Genomic DNA, 15,963 nt, shown 5'->3' with positions numbered 1-15,963 from the left:
AAACTGCAGTGGAAGGAAGTTATTAACCACACAACTACCTCCAGCATTTGTTTATCTATCTCTATTACTGTTTGCCTTGTTTATTAGGATTATAAACTCAAGAGGCCATACCAACTCCGGAGTGACTATACTGTATTTCTCCCAACACAGCCTCAGTTCCTGATTACAATGCTCCTCTAGGGTGCTACTCTAGGCAAATAATATAATAAATAATGGAAATGGACCCAGGAGGAAACTTAGTTGTTAACTGTGTAGAAACAGGAAACCTGAGGCTTCATTGCTGTATAAATTTAATGTTGGGTTTAAAGCTCATGCTGTTTGACGGGTAGGTTTTTAGAAACCTGAGCAGGAATACGATGCCACTTTGAAAATGAAAAGCACTGAGATTGCCATTCTGTCTGCTGCTGCATTAGCACCAGCTCCGTCTTTTCAAATGTTTCCTGCTGGTTCTCCTAGAGCACAGGAAGCAATGTTCTGGTGATTAAGCAGCAGTATCATTATAAAAGCCAAATGAATAATCATTGTGTTAATGAACTTTATCTTAGAAAAGATTAGGTTTTTTTAATGTTAAGCCTCTTTCCGTATGAAAGAGGAAATGCACTCTCATTCCATTTAATCAACCCTGAGATGATCATGATCTATACAGTTTAATTTTCTGTCTGCATGTATTCTTCCATATCTGCATATCCAGTTGCTTAAATGATGGTGTCAGATCATTTTAATACAAAGACAATGCTCCGTTTGTATAGACAGTGAGCAGAGCTTAGCTCTGTTTTTCAGATTATTATTGCAGCATAATCTCTCCTGAAGGGATTTCAAGAGGTCAGAGAGTCCCAGACCACTGGCTGACTGCTTTGTGGTAAGTGGTGTATTGCCTAGCTAGTAAGTAATTACAATGAAAACCATAAGAATTGGGCTACTACGCAATATAAAGTGGAAAACACTTCGCTTGTAAAGTGATTTAAGAAAGCAAAGGGTTGGAATTACAAAACTATGGGGAAAAAACCCCATGACTTGGTAAGATCCTGCATTCCAGTTTGAGAGAACCACAGCCACTTCTTTCCTCTGTCTGGGAAGAGCTAAACCTCATTCCTCAGGAGAACGGCTCCCAAGACAAACCACTTGACAAAATGTTTTGAGGTGAGGCAGTCAACTGCTGGCTTTGACTATTTGTGCATGTCTAGCATCTTCTTTAAGGATAAAAAGAAAGATGTGAGTGCCAGAGGTATCATGGTGCCATGTTGTTGCAATAAAAAGCGATGGGCTGTGCTCAGAACCATATCAACCTCTCTTTTCAGCTTGTTTCTTTGAAAGCTCCAATTCAAATCATGTCCTCAGCTCCTAGGAAAATCCTGATGCATGAGAGAAGCAAAATACCATGAAAGGCCAAGAGAGGAAAGCCCTTCCCAGGAACTCATATCATGGCTGGATATATGTCTGGTCACCTCTCCTGCTGCCTGGGAAGCCAAGCCTGTCCACACATACCCTGTTCTTCTCAGTAACACAGTAAAAGGGGGAAACAAAAAAAAAAAAAGGCACTTTAGAAATGTACACTTCCCAGACTAATTTTCTAAAAGTGAAAAGCATGAGGTCATAGAAGTGGTCTAAGAAATAGAATAATCTTTTTATTGTGATAAAATGACTACCAGAACTTCGTTTGTTCTTTGAAAAAAAATCTCAAACTGCTTTTACCAGAACATAAACATCTCAGATTCCAAAGCGGCTTTAATAGGAGAAAGTAGATGCAGTTGGAAATTCAATATTAATTTAAGTCAATGGATATCAATCAAACCAACACCCATAGTCACCAGATCTGGCTTTCATAAAACACATTGTGTCAACTGGTGTGTAAATATAAATTCTTTACTGGTCACAATGGTACCTTTATTGGAAACATAAAGGTATAAAGGGTTCTTTAGGTCAAGGGAAACATCTGTGATTCATTTTGGGTTCTCAGAAAGAATCATTTCATAATCAACTTGACTAACAGCAGTGGAAAACAAGCAGCACACAATGTGTTTCCTTCCACACATTTTCTCAGGTGACAAACTTGCACCACCATTGCACCTGCTGCCTTTTCCTTTCTGCTCATAATGCATCAAGAGATGAAACTGTTGAGCTGTCTTTAATTAGTATATGTTCTCTGGTAATCAGTACACTACTTCGTTATCTGTAACTGTAACATTGTGTTGCCATGGCATTTTTTACCCATGTAACTTAATGAATGACATGATAAACAAAGACCACACTGCACATGAAAGAGTAGTCGTGCCATCTGACTCTACATAAGATATCTTTTATTGGTTTGTAATAGATTTGGGAAATAGATAGCATATGCTATAAAGAGAGAGCCAGACACCAACACATGCTAAGAAGTCCAGAGGGAAACACACTGATAATTACAAGCTTTTTGTGGATTAATCTGCCTGCAAAAATGTTGGAGTGGTGTTAAGCACCCAAACACCCATCCAACTCCCACTAAAATAAAAGGCAAGTTGTCACACCCCCAAATCACACATAGTGAAGCTGATAGTTGCCTTTCTGCTTCTGCCATCAGAAGCATGACCATATACACTTTAACAGGAGACCAAATCCATTTGCACAGCGCCATGGCACTGACGTCCCCCGAGGGACAGCAGCAGTAGCACCGGGGCGTTATTTTTGCCATTCTCCACATGCAACGTGCTAATAAAAGAGGCAGCATATGGAGCTGCCATGTTGGCACCATGGCAAATATTGATCCCTGCTGTGACAAAATGTGACAAAAAGTTTGCAAATGACAGGATGGTCTGGCATGAACCTTTTTAATGATATTGAGGCAGGGAAGTATCACAATTGCACCAGGATAATTTTCTTTTTTTTTTTTTTTTTTTTTATTTATTCTGTTCATGGTAAATCTAAATAGACCATTATTAGGGAAACTGAAAGTATTCAAAACAGTCTGGCTTAAAGAGAGCCTTTAGAGCAAGAAAATAAAACTGGTTTGCTTGAAAGTCTTAAATGATTTCTTTTAGAGTACTTCCAAAACGAAGTATGATGTTTGGAAGGAGATGGAGTTTCATTTCTGTTTTCAAAATGCTGTTTGACTTTTACCTTGTGAACAATACTTTTTCCCTTTTTTTTTTTTTTTTTCTCTTCCCCCCCAAGATACTATGGTTAAATATTTAAAGAAAAAAGTTCTATTACAGATAAATCTGACACCCCCCCACTCCCCACGCAATTTAATTGTGAGAACTTTCTTTGGATTTCACTAAACTGATTTTTTTTCCTGCCAATTTATAGTTCATGCATGAATCTCCAAATTCAATACCTTCAGTTGTAATAGAAAAAAAAAACATACCCAGCATCATGATTATAAGAAGAAACCAGGAGTGCACTCTTGCTTTTTCCCCCACTTTCCTGTTTTTTCTTCCCCTTAACTCCCCACTTGTCTTCTGTTTGTAAATCACAGTTATAAAACTATAAAGAACAAAGTTTGTTAATAAAAAGTGAATTTGGTTGAAAGGCATGAAAGTTACTCTTTAACAAATCCTTTCTCTGAGTTCTAGGAAAAAGTTATATAGAAAATCTGACAAACAAACAAAAAAAGCTTTCTATGTAGGCAGATGAGGTGAGCCAAAGGTAACAAAGTCAAAATATAGATGTGAAGAGATAGAGATGAAAAGCAAAGAGAAATCTGCCATTTTATTTTTAAACACTCTATGTTGAAATAGAAGAGCAGAGTGGGAGAAGGTATTAACCCAGAAAAGAGAACAGATTGGAAGGAAACAAGGCAAGGGTAAATGCCATCTGTATTTGTGGTATTACCTACCTAAATAATAAAACTGGATGGAAGTTTTCATAAGGAAAAAAAAAAATATGTATTCAAGTCTTTCAAATAATTTCTAGGACTAGAACAAATTGAGGAAGAAAAAGTTTTAACTCACCACCCCTCCATGTGCCTCCCCCCCACCCACTCCCCCAAAAAAAAGAAAAACCAAAAAGCCAAATCCAGACCCCAGATTGCACTGTAGCAACTTATTACTTATTTTTCTTAGAGTAACCAACAACTTTGTTTTACTTCCTAACCACAATACCAGACTTTCCCTCTCTTTTATCTTTGTCCTTAGAGATCTACCCAACAGTTTCCATCGGAGCATCTGATGCAAACATAATTTATGGTCTGTTTACTTCTCCCCTTCCCTGTCATTAATAAACAGGGATCACTACTTTTATAGTTACAGTTAAAATAAATCAACATGTTAATCAGGATTCAGGTGGGGACCTGCAACAAGCAGGATGGAAAGGAAAAGATCACTAATTTTAACTGTAGCCTTTTACATCTGGAGAAGGAGTTTACAGCTGGGAGAAGGAGGTCAGGAGAAGACCATTATTCTTCAGACTTGTCACATTAAAACACACCCATCTGCCTTGTCTAGCTGCAATTCCCCTGCATACCTCCACCAAGGCTCTGAAAGGCTTTTTTTTTTTTTTTTTTTCTAACATCTCTGCCTCATCCCGTGGCAGGGTGAGCCATGTCTGTATTGCTAACAACTGTTCTATGTCTCATTAACATGCACAAGCTGTTATTGAGGCAAGACACCAACACTGTCACCATCAAGAAACATCTCCACAGCTGTTGTAGCTCCTCTTCCCTCACCACTCCCAACAGTTAACATGGAAGAGTTTTTGACTGAGTCGTCATAAACAGTATGCTCCCCTCCTGTCCTTCTTAGGGGTGTTAGGTTTTTTCTTTTTTTTTAATAGCATATTCTCAGAAGTCCCTGATTGTATATACACACTGGAGTACCCACTGAGCTCTCTTAAGGATTTGGGAAGCTGACAGGTTCCCAATTTATGTAGCTCTTTTTAGAAGCTTTAAATTGCAATGTGAACGAGCAGGTAGGGAGCTGGTATGCACTGCCAAAGTGCTCACAGGGCTGCCGTAGGAAGAGGGTTTTGGAAATAGACGCCTTGTCCTTTTTACGTTTTGCTTTTAGAGGTGAGCTCAAAGAGAAATGGTTCTGAAGCAAAGATAGTTGTCAAATGTAGACTCTGCAGAGCTTGAGACATTCACTGTCAGCCCATGTATACCAGTCACTTCTGTCTTTCAGGCCCAAAATAAGATAGGAGGTTACTGGTCATGAACCCAGCAGTGACAGAAAATGAGAGCATAGACTACAGAAATTAAATTTTAACTAGCCAGATTAGGGAGTCTGGGAGATATTTATACATCAGCAAAATGTGCATTTACATGCTTTTTAAAGTTCTACCATGTTCAGTTTGGCTAAGCAAAGCTGATCTTCTTTGGCTTCATGACATGAATCTAGATACAGCGTTTTCAGAGGGGGCCAAAGCCTGCACTGACTTCCCAACCTACACCACGGTGATACAAGAACATGCTCTGGAGTTAACAGCTTTATTAGTGAGTGCAGAGGGTGATGTACATGAGTAAGGGATTGCTGCTCTTCATGGAACTGCTCGCTTGCACCCCGTGACTTGACTGCATGACTCACTCCCACCTTATTATTCAGAACTTCCCTCCTCCTCCCATTTACTACTACATTCCTAAATATAGAACCACATTTCAAGTATATTTATACAGAAAGCATATTTGAAAGAAACAAGTAGTTGTTACATTAGACTAATTTCAACAAGCAGCAGTTAAAAACCTACATAATCTGTGGCTTCTATTAGGCTATTCCTTATCAGAACTTTTTGTCCCAGAGCAGAGATAAGAGAACAGATAAACAAACAAACAAAAAAATCTAGATCTGGAAAAAAATAGAACAAAATTTATGCGACTCTGTTCCAGTAAATCTCATGTTTCAGTAGTGACGGAGCCAAAACACTGTTTAACCCAACAGTTCTAAAATATTTGAAACTGGTCTCTCTTCTCTAAATTTTCTTCCAGCTGATCTAAGCAAACTCCTAAACAAACTGTCACACATCACCTTTTATTCTACTGGTATCATTCATTTTCATCAAAATTTAACTTAATGCTCTGGACCAGCTATCCCTGTAGAGATGAAAACCAGCTTTAGCATTAGATTGGAACAAGACAACAGAAAGCAGAGATGGGAACTACCAAACCAGCCATTTACACTGTTCTGCACAAGCAGTGTGTCAAGCAAAGAGGTTCAGAGAGCTGATAAAAGCTTAAAAAATTCAAAACCAAAACATCCTCGTCCATACACGTACTCTCTTATTTTAAGACACCAGCTGATGGGAAGTTTGGACATGCAAGCACTGAACTGCATCGCTAGACACAAGCTAACAGCCAGACAGATGCACCAAAACTTTCTGCACATGCAGAGATGAAATCCATACAGCAGTGACCGGTTGCATCAGAGCAACCACTAGTAACGAGGGAGAGAAGACAAAAGATTTTACACAGCTAATGAGAACTGTTACTTATCAGCAGATTACCACCACTCTCTCCAAAGCCTACCCTGTGAAAAGCGAGATAACCACTAACCTCATCTTAAGCATACTTAGCTCCAGGGCACACGTTTTAAATAAATTGTTTCAGCTAAAAGCTGTCACATCAGATCTGCAATCTGGGTATGTCTTCCCCCCACCCCACCCCCACCCCGAACCTGCCCCTTTGGAGCCTACCTGGGCTTCCCTCTGCGCTGGGGTCCCGGCAAGGCGAGCTGGTGGCTGGCATGCATCGAGAGCACAGCCTCCTCCTGCTAAACAGAAGGTTTAAGAGAATCACTTGGTTCCTGGGTGCTAAAATGATTTGGTTTAGGATTCTGCCCCCCCCCTCCCCCTCCCCCCATCATGAATAAATATTGCACATGGAAATCAAGTACTCATCACAATATTATGTGAAAAATCAATATTCCTTTGAAAAGGTTGCATCATTTTCAGTGGACCCTTGCTATAGATAAGCATGTCTGCTTTGTTTTCCTGTATTGCTGAGAAATAATATAAGAAAAATTAAACTACTACATGCAGCCTACAAGGTTATTTGCCTAAGGATTGAAAAACAGAGTCAGGAGAGACAGAGATTTTTTATATTTTTTTTTTTAGGAGATTGTCTGATTTTATTCTTCCTAGCACACTTGCTCTACTATTTTCAGGGCAGCTTAGTGTCAGATAAAGCACACCAAAAACATATTATTTAAAACCTGTCAAAGAGAACTTGGTTACGTCTGTAGTAAGATTTGACACACTGCTGAATCCTAAAGTTTCCTTCTGCTTCTTGAAGGGAACACAATAGACTGTGCTTCAGTGACACCAGACATCTTCCCTTATTGTATGCTGGGACAGACTAGGCAGCAGATTAATAATTCAATGCTCATTAAGAAGTACAACATGCAGTCAGCAATCAGATATAATTAGGCAAAATATATATACAGGATTACAGAGTGAACAAGATCTATAAGTCTGTTTCAGGTCAAGTATCATCATAATTTTAGTGGAAGGGTCAAGAATAAACAAGAATCCTATAAAATACTCAGTTTAAACACTTTTTTTTTTTTTTTTCTTTCCTTACCATCATCTGTCTGCTGGAATAATTTTTCACTCAGAGCATACTGCAAGTATACTCCAACATGTTCAGACTCACTCCAAGTTTCTTTTCTTGCATTAAAATCACTAAGAGAGTACATTTCTCCTCAAGATCCTTATATCAAATCAGTACACCTCGAGGCAAGTATATGACCACTTAATTGAAGCAGTAAATTGATGACAATTAGCACATTAGCAGTGAATAGCAGCAAGTGATAGTCGTAATTGACAATGCAGTGGTTAGTAATTGATGTTAATGACTCACAAGAAGAGAATAGTGACTAATAACTACAATTTTTAGCTGTTTTCCCTGCTGGTAAGCCTTGTACAAGATCGGGGCAGGTGGGATGTAGGCTGGTCAGAGACCGTACAGAACTGCCACCTGACAAACAAGAGGCTGAGGATTTAAGCAAGCATTTTGTGCATTACTGAGAAGCAAATACAGTTTTCTACAGCTTAATAAAATAAATTACAAATTGCTCCAGTGTTCAACTACTTAAAGAAAGCAGGTAGTTTGTTCACCACTTCCACAATTCATAATTCTCAGACATTTTTGGAAGAGTTGTGTCAGTTTTTTGCAAAGCTGTGAGTGCAGTCCCTGAGCAGCGCACACAGAGACGAGAGGATGTTCTCCCTTCTTGAAAATGTATTAATGCATGAGGAAAAAAACAGGCATAAAAAACAATGCCTATTTAAAACTTTAAAAAGCATCGGGCTATGTTGGCTGGACAGATGGTAGATTTTGAGCAGTCTGCCTTATCTGGGGGACCTCTTGTCACTATAAACAACTCACAGAAACTAAGACCTCGGTGCCATTTACTGGGCTGAATTTTACCCAGGAGAATGACAGGATCAGAAGCTTTATTTTCCTGTTACACAGGAATTTTCCTTTTCGTAAAGACGTATTCCCTGCATAAAATACTTATTGTATTGAAGAAGAAGAGAATTAATCATACTTCATGGTAAAAGATATGGATAACCATGTGGGTAGCAACAATTATCCAAAGATACCTAACACGATAACACTGAGAGATGCCTGATTATAGCCCTGAACTTCCCTTCAGTAGGTGATGTACAACCACATATATGGAATAATCCCTTCCTTAAAGTTTGGTGCCAAGACCTAGCACTGTAGATTTTTTGACACATAAAATGTCTTCCTTACATCAAAGGCAAAAAATCCTTAAGAATGAACTTGTTATGAAGCTTTTTATTGTTAATATTGTAGCTCCTATACTGTATTTTTAGATCAATTTTGAGAACGATTAAAAGCCAGTCCATGGCTGGCTTCTGTATGAGTGTTATAATCTTCAAGGCAATCATTTCCATTGGAGTTTGAATGATAAAGGACTCCTATAAATTTTAAAATGAACTCAGTTCTCTTTATATTCCTCCTTGAGTGCTCATTACTTTGATCCAAACTGTGGAGAGTATATCTCTACAGCCTTGACATACCTTCCCATGGCCAGTCTTTAACGTACCCAGCCAGATTCTCAGGAGCAGTAAATCAAAGCAGTGAATCAAAGTCGATGTATTTAGGCTGATTTACACCAGCCAAGGCTCTAGCCCGGTCCTTGGACTGCTGGTGACTCCTCAAGGGGGGAACTAACCCCAGGTGTCACCCCAGAAAACGCACAGCGGGTTTCCTCAGCATTGCCAATGCACAGTGCTTCACCTTGGGATGAATTCATGAGGCACAGGGCTTCCACAAGTGCTATTGTGGCCGTATTTTCTTCCCACTACCTTGAAAAGGGTATTTCTTTCCCCTGTTTGATGAAGTTACAGACATAGAAAAAAGAGATGGAAGTTCATCTTGATGCTGAGCTGTAGGGATAAATATTCATGGTTTGTGTTTCTTTTTTCCCTTCCTCCAGAGGGGATCATCCCTAGGGGAATGCTGTGCTTCTGAGCTTAAAGAAGAGTCTGGTGGCAATAGGTTTTACTGCAGCGTGTCTTTCTCCTGAGATGTCGAGGAAGACAGATGAATAATCTACTAAGAATAAAAGAGAACAAGAATAGCTAAGGGGCTGCTCCCAGTTGCTGAGGTATATAGAAAAGCCAAACTGTGAAAATTATTCAGGTGCACTTAAAGTGAAAACTTTTTTCCTGGTCCAAGGTAGTTTCTGTAGGTAACTTGTGACCATGCAGACCCACAGATTGCTGCATGAACGAAAGAAAGTGTTTAATTCCCAAAAGGTGAAAAATAACCTGATATTTTGGAAATTATCTTAACAACTGAAAAGTCAAGGGCTGTTTACATACAGCTATTACTTCCTACAATACAAATATTTTAAAGAACATTTTTAACAATGCTGTGTTCATACCCTGTTCTGTAGGTTTTTCAGCTTCACTGCCTAAAGATCATAACAGCATTTGTCATCAGTAAATGCATTCATTAATTTTTTATTTTGCAAGGAGAATCATTCATTAAGTAGTATTCAAACAAACACTTATGGCTGTGACCTCTGGTTGTGACCTCTAGTTATGGCATATGTTTCCAAGTGCTGGTACATTATTTTTTTTAAACCCCCAAAGCATATAAATGTGATACCCATCTCTTCTCTGAAAATTACAAACCACCAGGTAAGAAAGGCTGAAAACAGAAGTTAATAAGACCATGTCAGCAATTTTCAGAAAGTGGGAGGCTCTGTAGCAGGTGTTAGACTTCAGCTTGCTGAAGCTAAAGTGAATTCTGGGGATGCTCAGGCACAGATGCAGCTTTTCTCCCACTCAATCAATGCTTGGGTGTAGTAAGAGTTGCACAAGAATATCTTCAACAGAAATCACAGGAATGGTTTTTCCAAAACGACAGGCATCTGTCATATGGAGCGAAGAAGGGGTTCTGTATCACACAGCTATAAAACTGCTATGTGGTGAAGGAACCTCTCTTTTGTCTGGCTCCTGGTACAAACACAAAGACATCTCAAGTTTCTCAAGTCTACCATACAACATGAGTGACTGAAGCTTCTTAAAGAGACGTCATGTCAGACTTTAACAGAAATGATCAGAGAAACAAGAAATCTTCCGGTGCTTCTCTGATTTTATTTCGAAATTTTATTCTCAGCAGTGGAATCCTATTGCAAAGTTGAGAACAGACTTTCTCATAACTGTTTTTTTCAGCCACCAGTGATTTCCTTAACATATCTAAGGCAGAACTGTGAGGAAAGAGATAAACTTGTTTAGCTAGGAGATAGAAAATACTGTCTCCATTTTTACTTTCCAAGCATATTTTGAGGAGTGACGCACAGTGCTTTGATACCTGCCCAGCAGCACAGAGCCCCCGTGCAATGAATTACAATATCTGGGCAAAGAGTTTGCACCAGGCGGTCCATCACTTGCAAATCTTGTGCGGAGGACAGTCACGAGTGAAGATGTCAGATTTTTAGTCGGTGTAATTTACTGTCAGCCCATTAGCCTCAAAAAAAGCTGCGTGGGTTCAGGCCCTCTGAACGAGTCTCCTGTAAATCTGATGACTATGTCAGGCAGCTCCACCTGAAACGACAGACCCTTCCCGATGCGTTTTGCAGCTACGAATTGCTTTCCGCAATGCCCATGACAAATTTTTATTGATGTCAATGTAAGCCAAGGACCTGATGCAAGTTTTGCTTCTGCTGCTGATTAAAAGAAAAAGAATGAAGGGAGGAAGGAGTGAGAAAACCTGAGTTCAATAACATCTTTAAGTATTAATATTGCCATGATTTTGTTAGCTGTATATTGAAAATAAACACAACATAATTGAAATATATCTCAGTGACATCTCGGTGTCCAACTCTGCCTGTTGTATTTTCTTGGAAGTATTCATTTACTTTGATCACAAAAACATTTCAAGTAACTTGTAGAAAGTTAAATAAATACAAGAAACGTGAATTTGCATTTCATTTGAATTTATGAGCTTTTATAAATCTATTTTGTGCAAAACTAATTATTAAAATGATCGCTGAGTAAGAAGCAACACCATACAAGACTTAATTCAAACGACATTTTTGTTATATGCTCTTGTTTTAATTTTCTGGCTTCACTGAATAACTAGCAATCTTTGCAGCTGTAGCAAAGTGCCTCATATATAATGTATAGATCACATCCTCTTGCCATTTTTCACAGGTGCCTGGCTATTATATGGTTCAGAATTCATTCATAGTGCCTATTAGAGGTCTTTATATGTAACTGACTTCCTTTCTTGAATATTTATAGCTTTTATGAGACATTTATGGGTAGACCCAACAAGAGTTTCTAAGGAAATACTAGGAAATAGTTCTGTATAACATCATTAATATACTGTTCTTTGATGGTAATGGCCACAAATGTTGTCTAATTGCTATATTCTTACTTTGTCTAAGTTTTGTATTGATGAGGAGACTGCTATAGAGAGCCTCTCCAGTTTAAAAAGTCTTCTGGGAAACGATTTGGACACATCTCAGTCTAGAAATTAACCATTCAGATCAGGATGTCTGTACAAGTGATCACTGTGGGTTGCACTGAAAGTTGCAAATACTTGAATGAAAGATAAAATATAGATTGTATGTGTAAAAATATTTGTAAACCAGATAAGATTGACTTGGCTCATGTTGTGACAAAGACAGTCCTAAGAGAACAAGCAACACTGCGAAGACTAATGACTCATTGTATGAAAGATAGAAACACTCTTTTGTAGAGTTGTACGTAATAGTGAGATTGAAATATTAGATAATATTTGCTGGCAAATTCAGAAAGGCAATGCTCCTTATCAGAGATACCTCAAGTGTTTAAGACAACATCTGCTTCTTTGAATAAAGTTATATTCATCAGTATGGTCAATGAGGTTATAACAAAATTACACATTTTCCTACTCTACGCTTATTAGCCACTTATGTTAGAAAGGAGGATCTATTATGTCAAGCTTTGTTCCCTGTGGATTTATGAATTTACCTCTTGAGGTGGCTTTGGTTTAGACAACATTGTATCAGAAATAAAAAAGTATAATGTAATTTGTATTTGTATGAAAGCAGAGTCATATTTTTCCATCCAGAAGTACCGTAGTGAGAGTGTTTCATACAGGAGAAGATGCTAGTCAGCATGGTGTAAAGCAGAAACTACAACATCTACACTACCTGAATCCCAGAGTTGGCCAAATAATAAGCGGATTATGAGATAAATTTGGATATGTGCTAAGACCTTTAATAAATTAAGCAAACAGTACTTAAAGAATTTCTATGGGTGCAAAGTAAAGTATGTATACCATAACATACATACATATATATATATATACACACATCTATACACTCTTTTGCTTTTGTTTGCTGTCTTAAAATTACATATACTTTCTATACTTTCTAGATAGGATATTAATAAATAAGGTGTGAAATCTGTCTAACTGCCGATATCGAGGGTAAATATATTTGCTTCTTTTAAGTTAATTATATAATTTGCAAGAAATGAGGAATTCAAAACAGTATTTGCTTATTTTTGGAGGCAAACATTAAAGGCTTTTTGCATATTCTACCCTTTGTCCCTTAAACTGCTCAGTGTACTTTCATACCGCTCCCCATTGCTGGGATGAGACTTCTCTCTGGAGTAGCTCCTGGCATCTGGAACAGCTCTTCTGCAACTTCCATGCTTCACCAGTTCCATCTATTTTTATATCTCATCTCTTCTCCCTTGACTATCTCTTTTAATTTCTCTCCATCTGCTTTTTATATTAACTTTATAACTCCATATAACATTTGTGATGCAGTTTGCATGAAAAGCACCAGCTACCCAAAATAATGTTGAAGCTTACTGTTAACCCTGTTGAATGGATTTGCTTCTGTGGAAGTCTGGTTCCTCCTCTGGTGCACGCAGGAGCAGCTCATTGACAGCAGTCAGGGAAGAGAATCTCAGCATTTTAATATTTCAGTATTAATCCTCAAGTTGAAGAGTTGATTGCACTAGCTATTGGGCAAACATATAAAACAAGAAAGTAGAGTTTGCAGCCAAAAAGTGTAAAATATTTATGAGCACACTGATAGCAATGATACAAGAAGAGGCATAGAGAAAACCTTTTTTTTATTTATCCAGTACAAGACTATGTCTAGAGCATGACTAACTAATTGAAAGCCCTGTTAATGGAAACTGCCTAAATCCAGTGCTTCACTATTCAGCTTTTTACCTTCTCTAATTTGGTTCAGCACGTGCTATAGATTTTAATAGTACCTGAGCAAACCTCTCCCTATACAGAAGTCCACATTTTTCAATTTACTAAGGGATGTTTATAGGCAACGTTTACAAGAGGTTCTGGGTAGGTCACTCACCATTTCCAATACTGCGAGTGATTTAAGTCCATTAAAATAAACAGAGTGGACTCAGCTGGTGACTGTAACTTCCCAGACAGTTATAATAATAACATGATATAGAAAATAATAGCTTTAGAATTAATCTAAATTAAATTTAATTAAATTCTAGATATAGAATCTAGTCAGCATAGCCTGATTTTTGAATGCTTTGGAAACCCTTTAGTGTTTCAGGTGCAGCAAGCTGCGCGTATACCTACACTTTTTGGTTTCTAGTTCAATAACAATTATTTACTACAGCTAACAAATCTTCAAGGCCATGTAACCTGTGTTTCACCTATACTGACCTCTCACACAACTTATCAGAGCAGCGTAAAATGCCATAAGTATATTTCTTTGTGTATTGTGCAATGTCAATTTTTCTTTTTGAAGTTGCTGAAGTTCATTTTATCTAGTGCCAGTATATTAAAAATCTATTAATGTTTCACACATAAAATGAACACAAATTGAGCTACTGGAAGATTTATATTGCAATGTATAAAGACCGAAAAGTAACTCTAGCATTACTATGCTCCTGCTTGTGCTAAATTGAACTCCTAACACTATTGACAAATGTTTCAAAATTCACACGTATTTCTTCCTGACCATGCTCACAGCTGTGAGCTCAGAGCTGTTCTCACTGCAAGTCAAGTCGATGAATTACACTTGCCAGAGCTGCTTTCCAGTCCCTCTGAGTGACCTCCTCATCTGTGGAAAGAAAATTCTGGAAGGAAATCCAGGTATATTCAGAATTATTTCACTAAAATGGATACAAGATAACTCTTGAAAATCAGACATCTGCCTTCCCATTATTATACACTGCCTGCTTTTGCAAATTTTAACACAGAGTCTAAATACCACTTCTTTGCTCAGTCACTCAGGTCTCTTCCCATGATTTCTTTCTCTGTGTACTCATGGCTTTAAAAGGTATTTATGCCTCTTCTTTTCGAAATACCGTGGATTTCAGTTATTTTCTTTGCTTGCCTTTTTTTTGGCAGTACTTCAACATGTCCAGCTTAGCCTGTTATGACATAATTCATGAACTTAGGAAAGTGGTACAATCAAACCACTGAAGCTGAAATCACTTAGGCTAAAGAACTAAGGCATTTTCAATGCCTGTGGTCTGAATACAGTAGAAAATTGAGCTTGGAGAGATTCAGAAAGTCCATACAATCCTTTCCCATTCCCAGAGAGGACCAGGTCTCCCTGAACCAGCCCTGACAGACACTTCTCTGACCTATTCTTGTCCCCTGTTATGGAGAGTCTGCAGCTTGCTTTAGTATCTTTTTTGCAGCAATCACCTTTCCGAACTATTACAAAGGTGTTTTGCTTAAAAATCTAAATATCTCTTACTGCAATCTGGAGTCATTACTTCTTTGTCCAGTTCACAACAGGCATGGAAAACAGCCCAAACTCTTCCCTCAAGTGAGCTTTTAGGCATTTGAAACTTGTATTTGTCAGGACAAAATAGCTCACATTCCTTACATCTTTTCCTATAGGTTGTGGTTTTTATAAGAGGAAGAGAAAGAAGGAATAGTGTTTGGTGGTTGACGCGTGGGTGTGTTGGTCAGGGTGCTCTGGTGTTGCTCCACTTGGAGAGCGGGTGTTGTCCAGAGGGCAGGGGCAGGTATTACCCCCACCACTGCTCTCCTTCCCGCAGGGAAAGACCCGTGATTTGCCCAGTGACAGCCACAAGCTAGTCCAGGGATCTTTGCTTTTTACAGTCTACTAATGTTGCCTTTCCCTAATGAGTAAAGATTATTCTTATATCCTATAATGTTTGGACAGTGGTGAGCAAATAGAAAAATACATTCCTCCTATAAAGGAAATACCTTTGTTAAGTCTTTCCTTCCCACCCTTTGTTGCTGTTCATATTGATTAAATCTTCATTAAGCTTCATAATTTTTCTTAGTTTTTGTCTCACGTGCTCACTACACCTGGTTTCATAATCTGTTGTCATGGAAATAAGACAGATGTCAAAAACATGGCTTTATCACTTAATTGTGCAATCCACACAAGAGAAAGAATAATATAGAGAACCTGATGGGAAGTTTTACAGGTTAAAGCAAACCAAGAAGACAATGACAAGGTAAAAAAACAAAAAATTATCTTCCACCTGTAACAGTGTTCTCATTATTGCCTTTGGAAAATAAAAAATTGCAGGTATCGTTTTCTGTGCTCA

This window comes from Tyto alba, unplaced genomic scaffold (assembly GCF_018691265.1).
Source record: "Tyto alba isolate M040663 unplaced genomic scaffold, T.alba_DEE_v4.0 Super-Scaffold_3, whole genome shotgun sequence".
Taxonomy (NCBI): domain Eukaryota; kingdom Metazoa; phylum Chordata; class Aves; order Strigiformes; family Tytonidae; genus Tyto; species Tyto alba.
The sequence above is the reverse complement of the archived record's forward strand: the minus strand, read 5'-3'. Positions refer to the sequence as shown.